Source organism: Artibeus jamaicensis, unplaced genomic scaffold (assembly GCF_021234435.1).
Source record: "Artibeus jamaicensis isolate MK-2021 breed Jamaican fruit bat unplaced genomic scaffold, CSHL_Jam_final contig_240, whole genome shotgun sequence".
Classification (NCBI taxonomy): domain Eukaryota; kingdom Metazoa; phylum Chordata; class Mammalia; order Chiroptera; family Phyllostomidae; genus Artibeus; species Artibeus jamaicensis.
The window spans coordinates 10,929,401-10,945,720 of record NW_026521506.1 but is presented as its reverse complement, the minus strand read 5'-3'; the positions used below and the strand labels follow the sequence as shown (position 1 = coordinate 10,945,720).

The following is a 16,320-nucleotide window of genomic DNA, read 5'->3' as shown; positions in this document are numbered from 1 at the left end:
TAATCTTGGATGTAGGTCCTTATTTTTCATGACTTCAAATATTTCTTTCTAGCCCCTTTTGCCTGCAAGGTTTCTTTTGAGAAATCAGCTGATAGTCTTACCGGAACTCCTTTGTAGGTAACTGTCTCCTTTTCTCTTGCTACTTTTAAGATTCTCCCCTTATCTTTAATCTTGGCTAGTGTAATTATGAAGTGCCTTAGTGTACTCCTCCTTGGTTGCAACTTCTAAGGGACTCTCTGAGCTCCCTGGACTTCCTGAATGTCTATTTCCTTTGCCAGATTAGGGATGTTCTCCTTCATTATTTTTTTAAATAAGTTTTTCATTTTTTGCTCTACCTCTTCTCCTTCTGGCACCCGTATGATTCAGATGTTGGAATGTTTAAAGATGTCCTGGTGGTTCCTAAGCCTCTTCTCATTTTTTTTAATTCTTATTTCTTCATTCTGTTCTGCTTGAATGTTTCTTTCTTCCTTCTGCTTCAAACCGTCGATTTGAGTCCAGGTTTCCTTCCCATCACTGTTAGTTCCCTGTGTATTTTGCTTTATTTCACTTTGGGTAGCCTTCATTTGTTTCTTCATTTTGTGACTGAGCTCAATCTGTTCTGTGAGCATCTTGATTACCAGTGTTCTGAACTGTGCATCTGATAAGTTGGCTATCTCTTCATTGCTTAGTTGTATTTTTTTCTTGTGCTGTGATCTGTTCTTTCATTTGGGCCATTCTTTTTCTTGGCATGCCTGTTATGTAGTAAGGGGCAGAGCCTTAGGTGTTCACCAGGGCGGGGCAACCCAGGTTGCTGTGTTGTGACACTGTGTGTGGGAGAGGGATCTGAGAGGGAACAGTGCTGCTTGCTCTGCTCTTTGGGGTTTTCAGTCACCTCCCCCACTACCCCCAAGCAAATTGGGCCCTTCTAGTGCTGATTCCCATGTGGGTGAGTTTGTATATGTTCTAGGACCCTGTGAGGCTGGGAGTTTCTCCCACTGCCGCCTCAACCCCCACAGGTTTTTACGGTCAGAGGCTTTTAGGCTTTACTTCCCGGCACTAGAACCCTGGGTTGCAGGGTTTGTCTCACTCCCTAGTTGTTCCTTCCAGTTTATCTGCACTTGAATGTGGGACTACCCAGTCCACAGGCCACTGCCTTGCCACAAATCCTCTCCTCCTACTGGTCTGGGTGAGTGTTTCTCCTTTAACTCCATGGTTGTTGGACTTCCATACAGTTCAATTTTCTGTCAATTCTGGTTGTTTTTTGTTTTAAAATTTGTCGTTGTCCTTCTTTTGGTTATGCAAGGAGGCAAAGTATATCTGCCTATGCCTCCATCTTGGCCCAAAGTCTTGTGATTCTCAAAACCATGTCCCCAGCTATTTTCTGCTCTGATCCTTAGACAGCCTATGCTCTTTGGAATGTTTTTTGCCACTTGAAAGTGTTTGATTACACAGAAGGAAGTCTGGGAAAGTTTTTCCTTGTGTATACAGAGGAAATGTCACTTCTTTTGTCATAAGGATAAATCTTTTAAATTTCCATCCATATTCTTTAGGGCTACAAAAATTAATTGTTATCTAAGAAAAGCTTCCTAATCAAAATTTTTAAGCTGTCTGGCTGGTATTTAGCCTATCTACACAACCAGTTTAAAGCATTCTCAGCAGTAGACAATTGCAAACAAATAATATACTAATATGTGTATTTGGTAAACATTTATTGAGTGTCTATTGTGTGTCAGGTGATGTTAAATAGAAAGGTGGATTAATATGCTAACTTCTAGCAGAAACTGAGAGACGAATAAGACCTGGCTTTTGTCTGCAAGGTACTTACATCTGGTAAATGTAAATTATTTCCTTTCATTGATGAAAAACACATTTCTAGAAACTCTATAAACATCCATATGGTTAGTTTTAGTTAGAATTACTTGAGTTAACTTGATTCAAAAACCAAATTTAGCCTCACTCAATAAGTACCAGCATGTATTTCCTCATTTTCCCCCCTCAGGATCCAATTATTATACTCTGTTTTCAGGAAAAACTGGTATGCGCATTAAAGAAGGAAAAGATATGCCTTGTCCTCTGCCACAGTTTTCTTTGTCCAAGTGTCAGTGGAACCTTAAGGATATAAAATAGTAAAAATGATCTTGGTTTGGATTGATGGTTATTTAAGTGGTTGAAATAAGAGAAAACAGTGATGTAAGGACTTTAAAACATGTTTAAGCCTTAGACATCCTTAGGAGTGGCATATTTTTCAGTGAAAAATATTCTGGGGTGATAATTGGCTTTCCGTTGTATACCGAACATGACTTGAGAATGCTTCCCCTAGATCAGGGGTGTCAAAGTCATTTTCACCAGGGGCCACATCAGCCTCACAGTTGCCTTCAAAGGGCCGAAATAATTTTAGGACTATATAAGTGTAACTACTCCTTAACTGTTAAGGAGTTGAAATTACATTCGGCCTTTCGAAGGCAATCACAAAGCTGATACGGCCCCCAGTGAAAATGAGTTTGATATCCCTGCCCTAAATTATAACAGTGTTGGGGTTGTATTTTAAAAATTAATCCAGTAAACATTTGTTCTGATAATTAGGCCTCATAGAGTTTCATACTTAATATGCATTTTCATATTTTTGTGTACAATATGTTTCTTAAGTGTAGATCAGCTTAAAATCTCTATAAATATAGAGATGATCATTTCCCCCCTCTGTATCCTACCTTTTCACCTCCATCCAAGCTTTACTTGAAGCTTATGCCAAGTGGGGAAGTTTTAAAGCATAAGAACTTCCAGGATAGCTCTGCAATTTGAAATTTCCTCTCTGTACCTTGCCCTCCCCAGACACACGTACTCACACCATTTTTTACAATTGTTCTTTGAGGGGATTGGCATGCCTTTACTTCCGAGAGATCTTCTGACTTATTTTTCCAAGTTAGTAGCACCCAGTAATTCTATCCCTTCCCTGTGGAACAGGTGCTCAGATCTTTCAGATTTCTTTGTTCACTGTTGGCTAGTTTTCTTCCAAGACAAGAATTTGTAGCCCTGAGGACCTCCAGAAGAGCCATATTACCCTCACGAGGCAGGAGTTGCACTGTTATATTGAAAGCTTAGTTAGGAATAAGAATAGCATCAGAGCACACAGTGGATATTGGGGGAAAGGGATGATGTGGTGTGGTGTGAAAGAGGGGGCACTTAAGGGGTCATCTGGTCCAGTGATTCTCAATCAGCATGCCTGAAGGATACTTCCGTGTGTATTTGTATCTGTTTAGCACTAAAACAGTGATCTTTATGAGGGAGTGGTAGTAGCAGGAAGCAGGTATTCCTCTTGTACAGGATTCTAAGAATATATTTCCACTGTGAAGAGCATACGTGTAGTCTTTAAAAACTGCCCTTTCTCCCAGGTTTAACTGAGCTAAATTTCCGAACATTATGCAACAGCTCAGTGGCAGAACTGTGTCTCGATCCCAGGCCTCATGAATCCCTATGCTCTCTTTTTTTTCCCCTACTGTTCTCTGCTATGGAGCAAAAAGAAAAAGAAAGAGAGAAAAGCATGAAGGGAGGGAGGGAGGGAGGGAAGGAAGGAAGGAAGGAAGGAAGGAAGGAAGGAAGGAAGGAAGGAAGGAAGGAAGGAAGGATAGCAGGTGAGAAAGAAGAGGAAGGAAAATAACTGCCTTTAATGGTGTGGTAACCTTCACTATCACTTGGTACCTAAAAAAGTTTCAAAAGCTTCCTGTTAAAGGTGAGATCATATGGTATTTGTCTTTCAGCACCTGGCCTATTTCACTCAGCATAATGCTTTCCAGTTCCATCCATGTTGTTGCAAAAGGTAGTAGCTCCTTCTTTCTCTCTGCAGCATAGAATTCCATTGTGTATATGTACCACAATTTTTTCATCCATTCATTTACTGATGGGCACCTAGGTTGCTTCCAACTCTTGGCTATTGTAAATGGTGCTGCTATGAACATTGTGGTGCATAGGTTCTTTGAAATTGATGTTTTAGGATTCTTAGTATATAATCCCAGCAGTGGAATTGCTGGGTCAAAAGGCAGGTCGATTTTTATTTTTCTGAGAAAATTCCATACTGTTTTCCATAATGGTTGTACCAGTCTGCAATCCCACCAACAGTGAACTAAGGGACCCCTTTTCCCCACAACCTCTCCAACATTTGTTGTTGGTTGCTTTGTTTATGATTGCCATCCTGACTGGTGTAAAGTGGTATCTCATTGTGGTTTTAATTTGCATCTCTCTGATAGCTAACAATATTGAGCATCTCTTCATGTGTCTCTGAATGTAAAAAAAACAAAGACACTGAAATAGAGAACAAGGGGATAGTGACCAGAGGGGAGAAGGAAGGGAAGTTAAGGGGAAAAAGTGGGAGGGATTTGGAGGAACAAATAGGAAGGACACAGGGACGAGAACTAAGGGGGGTGGAAATGGGAGGGAGGTGGGGAGCAAGGGGCTGGGATGGGAAAAATAGACAAAAAACTACTTGAAAAATAACTAAATAAAATTAAAAAAAAAAAAAGAAAAAAAGAAAAAAAAAGTTTCAAATAGTCTGTACTTTTGATTTCAAATGCCAGCTGGACCACGTTTCCAACCTCGTCTTCTACCAACCACCCTTCCTTGAGCCTTGTTATGGCAACACCGGACTCCTTGACACATCATGCCTTGTGCTATTAATCCATTCCCTCTTCCCAGGATATCCTCTTTCTCTTATCCAGACAAAGTCCAGTTTGCTCCCCACAATGAAAAGTACTTATCATGATGCTGGGTATTGCATGGGTACTTCATGCCAAGATATTTGCAAGTAGTAGCTTTTTGTTAAATAAATATGCATTAAACTTCCATACTTTTCATTTTATTTGACGGAAAACATTGCTAGGGCCTAGCTCCAACATGGCCACCTGTACCATTAAGCTTACCGTGATTTCCCATTCTGAATTAAATTATTCCTCCAGTATTCAAATTATCATTTATTCCTCTTGTAGCATTTATTATCTTCTAATATAGGAGTTTATATTTACATGTAGGTTACACTAAGCTGGTAAGTACTTGAAGGCAAGGATTGTGTTTTATTCATCTTGTGAATCGAAGTACCCACTGAGCTAAAGCCAGCCCCCAAAAAATAGTGGTTAGATGCCATGAAGTAGGTGGCAACGCCTTAACCGTTTGAGTGTTGTTAGGCCCAAGAGCCTCTTCCATCCTTGTCAAGGGGAGTGCTAACCTTCTCTCCTTTCATATAGCACTGTTTTATTCATCTTTATATCTCTTCTCTCAGTACCCATCAGAGTTCTGCACACATAGTACATTCCCAGTAAATGTACTAAATGAATGAGGATTTTTTTTCCTTATTTTCATAGAAGTTCTTTTTGGAACTGAACATATTTCCTGCTAGATTTTCAATTCTCCAGTGACAGAAGCCTTATATTGTTTATTCATTCATTCACTTATTCATTCACCCATTTTATACATATTTATTACATAGCTGCTATGAGCCAGGCACTGTTTTAGGTGATAGACATATGACAATAATAAAACAATGTCTACCCCTGCCCCTCATGGAGCATACATTCTAATAAGCAAGATAGATAATAAACAAATACATAGATATATAAGTTCAGGTACTTAGTTTTCTAAAAATAATAATAACACAGCAAGTTAAGGGTACATAGAATGAAAAAAGCTGCAACTTATATAGGGTCAGGGAAAAACTGAGTAGGTGACCTCAGAGCAGACACCTTATCTTTCCTTTACAACATTATCCCCAACTCTATCTCAAACCATTGAGTAGCTAGTATAGAGCTAAACATATAGTTTACTGCCTTTAATAATTATTGAATTTTATAATATCCTTATAAGGTAGTAGGGTAAGTGCCAATATTGATTACTACTTTTAACCATGAGCTCTGGAGTCTTAGGTTTGAAGCTGCCATAAACTAGTCTGTGATCTTGAACAAATTTTCTATGTAAAATGGAGAAAATAGTACCTACTTCATAGTGTGATTTTGTGGATGAAGTAGTCAACATTAGGTTACTTATTGTGAAGACTAGATGCAATAATGAATTCAAAATTTTTACAAATGTAATAGAGATCCCAGAAATAGACCCACACATGTATGGTGTTCTGCTATATGACAAGGTAGCATGTCAGATTGGTGGGAAATGTAGAGAGTATTTAATAAATGAAACTTCAAAAATGGTTATCCAGATGAAAGTACCATATTTTGCCTTGTATAATGTGTTCCCATGTGTAATGTGCACCCACATTTTGGCCTAAACTTTCAGAAAAATAATCTCTTGTTTCAATATTTTAATTCATTTTTTAATTTATTTATATTTAGAAACAAAACCAATTGTAGTATACCAAGGTATTATTTTGCATATGGATATTGTTACTACTTTTTAGGGTTATACTTTTAACAAAAAAGCATAAATAAAATAATTTAAAACATTTATATAGATACAGAATTAGTACCACTCATGTATAATGCACAACCTTATTTTTCCCTCAAAAATTTGGGCAAAAAATACACACTATACATGGAAAAATATGGTAAATCCTATATCATACCACAATACAGGGTCCACTAACAGTATAAATTTCAAAAACAAAACTTTAAAACTTCTAGTACAAAATGTCAGTGAATATCATTCTAACTTTGGAAAGCACAAAAATAATAAAATAAAAGACTGATATGTTTAACTGTTTTAAGTTTAACTATTTAAACTTAAAATGTTCATCAAAATAATACACCTTTAAGAATGAGAAAAAGACAAGTCACAAACTGGGAGAAAATATTCATAAAACACAACTGGCAAAGAAATAATATCAAGAATATATAAAGAAGGTATAAAAATGATTTAAAAAGCACAAACAATCCCATAGAAAGATGGACATAAGACATAAACAGATAATTCACAGAATTGCAAACACATATATGGCTGATTAACTTATGAAGAGATTCAACATCATTATTAAGCAGGAAAATGCTAGTTAAATCATAATAAGATACCAGTTAATATCCAGTTGCTTAGTAAAATTGTAAAAGGTGGCAATACCAAGCAGCCTTTCTCAATCGGGGTTCCTGGGGAGAACAAAGCACTAGTGTCCTAAAGCATCCATTATATATAAAAAGAATTAACTTCTCACCTATGCATCTAGAACATTGTTGGTTATATACCATCCTTGTGAGAACTGAGGAAAATAGTCACACAAATAATTTACTGTGTTCAGTACTTCACATGACAAACTTCATGTGAGAAAGGCAATTACTGGAGATGTAGAGTCACATGATTTTTTAATATATTACTGGTAGGAATATATAGAAATTGCTGCAAGCAGTTTGGAATGCCTTTTGACATTATCTCTTAAAGCTGGGCATTTAAATATTATATTACTCCAAAATTCTACTCCTAAAAAAATACCTATTAGAACTATATTCATGTATAACAGGAAGCGAAAACAAGTGTATTTATAATAACATAGTTCACAACACAAAAATATAAATAATCTAAATTGCATTAATAGTGAATTAATAAATTGTGATATATTCATATAATGGAATATTGTATAGCATTCAGAACAAATGAACTATAGCAACACACAAAAATATGGATTAATTTTAGCAATATAATATTAGATGGAAAAGTAAACAAATTCTATAAATCATGTTATATTTTTATAAACTTAAAAACAAAGTAATGAGCAAAATAGAACCAGAGACCTGAAAATAAAGAACTAAAGGACAGTGACCAGAGGGGAGAGGGGAGGACAATAATAGGGGAAAGAAGGGGAGGGGGCAGGCAAAGGAATAAGAATAGAGGATTCATGGGCATGGGCAATGGGGGGATTGACTCTGGGAGTTGGGGGGTGGGGTTGGGGTGAGAAATGGGGGAAAAGATGGGACAACTGTAACTGATCAATAAATAAATAATAAAATATATAGTTTTATTATTTATAGGTATAATACAACTAATTTTCATGGGCATGGACAATGGGGGAGGATTGACTGTGGGAGTGGAGTGAGATGAGGCAGGGGAGAGTGATGGAGAAAAAGGCAGAACAACTATAACTGAACAACAATAAAAGAAAGCAAAGGGATAATAGATACAGGATTCAGCGTGATGGTTATTGGCTGGGAGGTGGGAGTCATAGAATGAGGGGATAGAGGAATCCTTATAGTTATATATAAACTATTGTCAAAGTTTTAGTTTTTATTTTGAGTTGTGAGTTTGCAGGTGTTTTTATTATGTTATTAAAAATAACTAGCTAAATAACTAGCTAAATAACTAGGGAGCCAGTGCCGAGAGTGTGTCATGAACCATATATCATGATTGACTCAGTTTTATGTACCAGAGAGGCTAAAATAAATACATAAATAATAAAGTACTTAGCCCAATGTTTTTGATATGAAATAAGGCTAGGTAAATGGCAGTTTTCATTTCTATCATTTCTTCCTCTTCCAACTTCTGTTCATTTTGCTTCCTATCAAGCAATCATTATTTTAATGTTGTACCTGAGAATTAATTATTAGAAGTATTAATTTGCATTAGGTATCCCCAAATGACTGAGAGAACTAGGTTCAAAATTTAATAGCTACTGAGTTTTCAATCTTTTATAAATCCATTAGACTTTTTTCATTGAATTGTGCTTTTTTATTTTTTTATTTAATTATTTTTCAAGTACAGTTTTCTGTCTTTTACTCTCATCCCAGCCCACCCCTCTGTGCTCCCCCACTTCTTTCCTATTTATTAAAAAATTATTAAAACTACTCTGCACATGCACTTTAAGGATGTTAGCATCACCAAAAACGCTTTAACTTCTGCATATTATGACTTTGGTACTCAAAATCACAATAGTAATTTTATCTAATAGTGGTAGATGGTACTGAATTAGAGCATTCTGCTAGAAGATTACAGTATGTGATGAATGGGTAGTTAGAGTAAAAATTGTGCTCTTAGCCAAGATCTCTAAGTCTGTTAGCTGTGATTATTTATTAGGCCTTATATAGTACCTTTTTTTTCATTCCCTGCCAAAAATATTCCTCTATTCCCACTATCAAAAGGGCTGAACTGTAACTTCTTAGAAGAACAAATTTTTAATGTCAGAGTGAGGCCAAAAGTGACTTGAAGGTAGTTGTCTGATTTCAGTGTATTTTTGTGGTACAGGTTTTATGTATAACGGGAACAAGAAAACTGAAGGACTGGCAGAAGGTGAAATTATGTAAAAGAAAACTGAGCAATAAAGACAGGGTAGTATAGGAGTGAAAGTATAGGAATGAGAATCCAGAGAATACAGAGTTTAGACTAAGCTCTGCCTTCATATTATCGTTTGACCTTAGGCAAGTTACCTACCTTCTTCAAGTCTCCATTTTCTAGAATTAAGAGACTAGGCTATATATGTCCCTTCAAACATGACCATCTTAAAAGTTATAACAAAGAGGGGAACTTCTACTTCCAGGAAGATGGAGTACACATACTTTTCCCTATTCCTGCCACTAAGAACAATGAAATACTCTGAATATTATATACTAAAAAGTCATAAGAGGGCTGAAAGGTGCAGGGGAGAAGGCAAATGGTCTAGGGACCTTGGAACTGAGGAGTGACATGATAGTGAGTTTCCTGGGTTTCCTTTTTGCCTCATATGTCCCACACTTGGAACCGAAAAAAGTGGCAACTCAGAAATGCCAAATGGGGTACAGATCTCCCCCTCAAAAAAGCCCCCCAAAAAGCCTACACTGTCTAGCAAAATGGCCAGGAAAAAAAGCAGCCCAGTAAAGATGGAAAACTTGTAGACAATAGCTAAGTGTTCTTCTCCAGACAAACAGCAGAGGAAAAAAGCTAGCTCTTTTTCCACCTATTTCTGGCCAAGAAAGGAACCAAGAGGTCTATATTCCACAAGGCCCTAAAAAGGCACTACAACACTTCTGCCAGAGGAATGTCAGAGAAGAGAAGGTACCTAGCTAGAACTTTCATCCCCAGTGGCCAGCAATGAACCATTTCTTCCCTCTACTCTCCCACTGCATCAAAGGAGACAATATAGGCAGCCTAGATTTCTACCCCTCCCTAACAGTTGAAAGTTATAAGGCTGCCCCTCCCCATTGTTGTGGTGTCAGAGGAAGTGACAGAGATTCATGACTATCATCACCACCCAGCAATAACAAGGCCATCCCCACCAGCTGTTAGTGGAAACTGCATGGGGAGCTAGAACTCACACCTCTGCTCATCAGTAATGAGGAGGTTACCTTCCTCAGATGTCAGTGGAGTCTAAGTGGGGAAGCTGGGCTTCTACTTCCACTTGGCAATAATGAGACAGCACCCCCTTCCCCCTGCTAGAATGATGTTAAACAATGCCAACTAAAGCAATGTTTGTATAAGATCTAGTCTCATAATATAGTCTCCAAAATGTATAGGTTTTAATTGAATATCACTCATCATACCAAGAATCAGGAAAATTTCAAACGGAATGAAAAATAACTATCAATAGATGCAAACACTGAAATGACAGAAAGATTAGAATTATCTGATACAAACATTTCAAAGAAATCTTGATAAAAATCTTTTAATGAGGCATTGTGAACATTCTAGAAAGAAAAATAAATAAAAATTTAAAAGCCTCAGCAAAGAAATAGAAAGTCTCAGCAAAGATATAGAAGTTATATAGAAGAACCAAATGGACATTTTTAAATTGAGTTATATAGGAAAGTAATATCCTCTACTTGATTAAGAGCATCTACTAAGAACCCACAGCTGACATTGTACTTTCCAAAGAAAGACTGAATTGAATTGCTTTTCTCCTAAGTTCAGGAAAATGATAAGGATGTCCACTTTCACCATTCTTATTCAATGTAATTTTAGTCATCTTAGCCAATGAAATACCCAATTTCCTTTTCCTTAGCAGGGAAAGGAAATAATAAGCATGTAGATCAGAATAATAAAACTGTCCTTATTTGCACATGACATTATCATCTACGTAGAAAATAAGAATACACAAAGGAAATAAAGTATTTTAGGGCTAATACATGAATTCAGCAAGGTTACAGGAAATGAAATAAGCATACAAAAACAATAGTATTTCTGTAGATTAGCAATGAGTGCAGGCAAATTTAAAATACAACCAAGTTAAAATAATCAAAATAAAATTAAATACACATAAATTTACCAAAACATGTACAGGATTTATATGCTGAAAATTATAAAACAATAATCAAAGAAATCAAATAAGACCCAAATAAATGGAGAAATACGTGTTTATGTATCAGAAAGCATAACATTGTAAAAGTGTCAGTACTCACCAAACTGATCTTTAGGTTCAATGCAATTCCTATAAAATTCCCAGCAAGTTATGTTTTTAGACATAAACAAACTTATGCTAATATTTATATGGAATGGCACAGGCTCTAGGAAAGATAAGTAAATCTTTAAAAATAATATATTCAGAGGACTCAATCTACCCAACATTGTTTTGTTCTTCAGCTACAGTAATTAAGACTATGTGGTATTGGTAGTATGATAGATACAAAGACCAGTGAAACAGAATAGAAAACAAAGAAATAGACCATCACAAATGCACCCAACTAATTTTTCAAAGTGCAAAAGTAATTCAATGGAAGGAAAATATACTTTTCAATTAATGGTGCTGAAGCAATTAGTCATAGGCCAAAAAAATTAACCTAGATATCTGAACTTAACTGTTTATACAAAAAAAAGTAACTCAAATAGGTAATGGACTTAATTTTAAAATGTAAAATTTAAAACTTTTAAGGGGAAGATAAGAGAAAAAATCTTTAAGTCTTTGTCCATCCAAAAAATTTACTTAGACAAGACCAAAAGCACAATCCATAAAAGAATAACTCTATATATTAGATTTCATCAAAATTAAATTTTTATTCTGTGAAAGACCTTTTTGACAGAATGAGAAGACAAGCTATGGACTGAGAGAAAATATTTAAAAACCATGTATCTAACAGAGGATTAATGCTTAAGATATATAGAGAATTCTCAAATTAAACAGTAAAAAGTGAAATAACCCAATTGAAAAAGGGGCAAAAGACATGAGCAGATTTTCATCAAACAATATATATAGATGATAAATAAGTATTTGAAAATATCTCAATATCATTAACCATTAAGGAGATGCAAATTAAAATCTCAATGAGATATCACTTATCAGAATGGCAAAAATAAAAACAATAATGACAACAGCAAATTCTGGCTGTGATATGGAGAAACTGAACTACTACTACATCGCTGGTGGGTATGTAAAATGGTACAGCCACTATGAGGAAGTTTGGTTATTACTTGAAAAAATTAAACATGCAGCCACCACAGGACCCATCAATTGCACTCTTGGCCATTGACCCCAGTCATAGGAAGATTTATGTTCATACAAAAACCTGAATGTGAATGTTTATAGCAGCTCTATTTCCAATAGTTCATAGCTCAAAATGATGAACCGAAATGTCCTTCAATGTGTGAATGGTTAAACAAATTGTGATATATCCATACCATAGAATGCTAATCAGCATTAAAGAAAATCAAAGTATTGATACCTCCAACAACATGGATAAATCTCCAGAGAGTTATACTGAGCAGGGAAAAAAACAATTCTGAAAGGTTATATACTATATGATTCCATGTATATGACATTAGTGAAACTACAGAATTATAGATATGGAGAACAGATTGGTGATTTCTTGGGGTTAAAAAGGGAGTTGGAGAGAGAGGGAAGTGGGTATGACTATAACAGCTATACAAAGGATCCTTATGATGGAAATGTCCTGTATCTTGATCATATTAATGTCAATATCTTGGTTGTTACATTATACTATGTTTTGAAAGATGATACCTTTGGGGGGAAATGGGTGAAGGATACATAATATGTCTCTGTACTAATTCTTATAATGGCAGGTGAATATACAATTATCTCCAGTTACAAGTTTAATTTAAAAAAAAAACCGTTAAGACAATGAATCACCACCCAAGTGTCAGAACTCTTAAGTATAGTTAAATCCTATATCTAAAAAGTAGTGGTAAAAAAGCCTTGAAGCAAGAACTGGATAGGGCTATTTTTGAATTGGTGACCTCTTCACCTTCCTTCTCTAGCCATTTTAAGACATGGACAAATAATGCAGTCACAACAGTTATTTTTGTTGTTGTTGCCTGTCTATCCTTGTTGCAGAGAATTTGAAGCTGCAGGAACCAAGCAGTATGCTTCCTGGAGGTATTCTGTATAAACTGTATGGATCTTGTTCTTTCACCTGTACAGCTTGGACAAAATGCATTCTGCCTGACCATGTGGATGAGAGGCATGAATTTGTAAGGGAACAAGCATGTGTATAAATGTGCACAAGTATGCTAATGCTGGCAAGATTAGAGGAGCAGAGACAAGACAGTTATTAAAGGTAGATGAATATTGGTACATACCCACAGGGAATTTGGCATCATCATTCCCAGGAGAATATTGAAGATGAAGAAAATAGAAAAGTAGGCAATTCAGATTTGAGAATTCTTGTAGGATATATGGAAATGTTATACTTGAGACATAGAAAATATTCTGAAAATTTGTAGCATTATGCCTCTAAAGGTGAAAATTCATTTACCACAGTACAAGTTACATTATGCCAATACATTTCAATGTAACAGTTTTTGCCTGAATAAATATGTTTTGTGCTTTTATCTTTTATAGAGGCAACCGTTGCCAATTAATTGCTTTGCCTAGCTAGTAAGTTTGACTTTTATGACACAGGCTGTTCTCCCAGGCTCAAGGTTAATTTGCTGATTGATATTGTTCCTTTTCCCCAACAAGCACTCACTTCCAGCTTATCCATTCAGAAAATGGGAACAGTATGCCAAGAGATTATATTTATTAAATACAGTTTTAATCATGAGATTCATTCACTCTGGAGAAAGTATTAATGATCTTGCCAGTAGTCAAGTTACAAACCCAAAATACCAGAAACATAAAACATAGGTTTATATTACCACTGTTCTTCAGAAGCTGTACAGGAAAAGCAGCTTCAAAGAGAAAACCAGTGGTGAAAAATGTTCAAGAGTCCTTCAGTATTGGAGGTGACTTAGACGTAAATTGTATTCAAAGTGAAGTATACTCTTCAAAAACAGTATTCTAAGGCCAGATATAACATCCATGAACTACATTTCTGGGGAAGGTAGGACATCTATGAACAGCACTCCCAAGAAAGACATACTGCATCCATGAATACTGTTACCAGGAAAAGTACAATATCACAGATAGCAATTTGAAGCTAAGCGTCACATCCCCATTGAAAAGTATGGTGCTATAGCTAATACAGGGATCCAAGTCCTTTTCTATTTGTGGAAATGTCAGCTACCCCAACTATCTAATATGTGCAGCATTGGTAAAAAAAATTAGAAATGAAAGATGTTATTGAATTTATTTTTTTGTTATGATCCTAAGAGTGGTAGATAAGTAGTCAATGACAAGGCAGAAGTTTGCAGATGTTAGGTTGACTTTAGAAATGTTTGAAAAATGAAAAGTTTATACCCATGGTTTTTTCTTTCTTTTGCAACTTATAGCTGTGACAAACTTTTGAGGATAAAAATTCTGTTATAGAATCTGATTTAAAATATGATCTCATGTGCTTAGTATTCAGAGCCATGGAATTCTAGAATCATAAATGAGAGCAGATTTGCTGTTTAGGTTTATGTAATAATAATAATGGCAACAACTGCAACAATAACAATAATAGAAGTAAAAAAAATAACATTTTTGAGCTCCTACTGTGCCAGGTACTATTCTAAGAGCTTTATATTGATTATTTAATTTATTCCTCATAACAACCCACTAAGGTCATTGATTAGTATCAACCCCATTTTATAGACAAAGAAACTGAGAAACAGAGAAGTTTAATGACACTGTTCCATAATGCATCTAAAGATTTCCTTATTGGGGCTTGGATCATAGATTATGAAAGTATACTGTCAAGCCAAAGTCAAGTGATTGTCCTGGTGTATGTAATACAGTCTGCCAAATTCTGGATTGCTCTATGTTTCAGTGAAGATATAATTTTCAAGGTTAATCTGTTCAGGGTCTATATTTTACGTGGTCTGTCCATAACTCCTATTCCAATTAGAATGCACTTTCTCAGCTTTCTTAATTTCTGGAAGCTTACTTGTGATATCAGCCCAGTGAAAAGGTTTATAAGACATGCTTAGAACACATACATTTTAAAAAATATTTTTCAATAAGGACAAATAAGTAATAATGCTTGAATGATATTATAGTCAGTGTATCCCTGTGGTTTAAAGGTACCCAGCTGACACATTAGACTTATATTCTGGAAAGTCAGTACAATTCACTTGTTTTTGGCAAGCCATGAACTTCAACTGGCAGAGGTTGGGAAGAGATTTACAGTTTAGCTTTTATTCAAGACTAGTGCCATTAACATCAGTCTTTGTAGTGTTACAGAAAACAACTCAGCCGTTTTCAGGTGTACGGAATGAAAGTTTATTTACACATGCGGACCCAGAGGAGGCAGTCTCCAAATTCTGGGTCCTGCGCTCCAGTAGAGGCTTGTTTTTATAGTGTTTCACATGCGGAAACGATTTTACTAAGCTTACGTGGCAGAAGCAGGTTTACAGAAGCAAGAAAGCAGGGCTGCTGATAGGGTCATACAATATTCTTTTGTTCTTCTTAGTTACTTAGTTGCTCACCCTCCTTATCTTAGTGTCTCAGCAAATGACCTGTCCTTCTGGGTTTGTCTAAGCAGGTCTCTTGCTACAGTAGTAGTTTCAAAGAGGAGGCAGGGATGGACAGACAGATGGCCAGAGAGACAGACAGGCATAGAAACAAGAATGGTTAGAATTGGACAGAGGCAGGAATGGGCATATGGGGAAGGACAGACCAGAAGAATCATGGATAGAACAGATGGGGAAAAATAGAGGCAGAAGGAAACATGGATAGATAAAGAGATAGATATCAACAGGAAAATATAGACGGAAGCATATCAAAAGAGATGGACAGACAGACACAGAGAGACAGACAAACTAGAGACATGCCTTCTATTTTTCCAGATAAGGATATCTAGACAAACAGGGAAGCAGAAAAAAGTAAAGAGGGACACAGAAACAGCAGCAAGGAACAGGGAGAAGAAATATAGAGATAGATTGAAACAATTAAAAAATATAAGATGAAGGAGAGAGTCAGAAAAAGAGCCCCAGAAACAAACAAACAAACAAACAAAAAGCTAAAGAACCATAGGGAGAAAGAAGAGAAACAAAAACAGGGATGAAAAGAATCCAGAAGAAAAAAGACAGAATGAAACTTACACAGAGAGAGATGGAAGAGACTCACACTCATAAAGAAAGCGGAGC

The 16,320-nt window shown here is 36.0% G+C and overlaps 1 protein-coding gene and 1 non-coding gene across 7 annotated transcripts in view; one reads left to right on the top strand and one right to left on the bottom strand.

Annotated features, from left to right (window-relative positions):
• The window catches only part of ENOX2 (ecto-NOX disulfide-thiol exchanger 2), a 426,329-nt gene that overhangs the window by 203,440 nt on the left and 206,569 nt on the right, over nucleotides 1-16,320 (top strand). The window lies entirely within an intron of this gene.
• Nucleotides 5,088-5,213, bottom strand: LOC119046603 (U6atac minor spliceosomal RNA). Its single transcript, XR_005082017.2, has one exon. It is a non-coding gene; the product is annotated as a U6atac minor spliceosomal RNA (small nuclear RNA).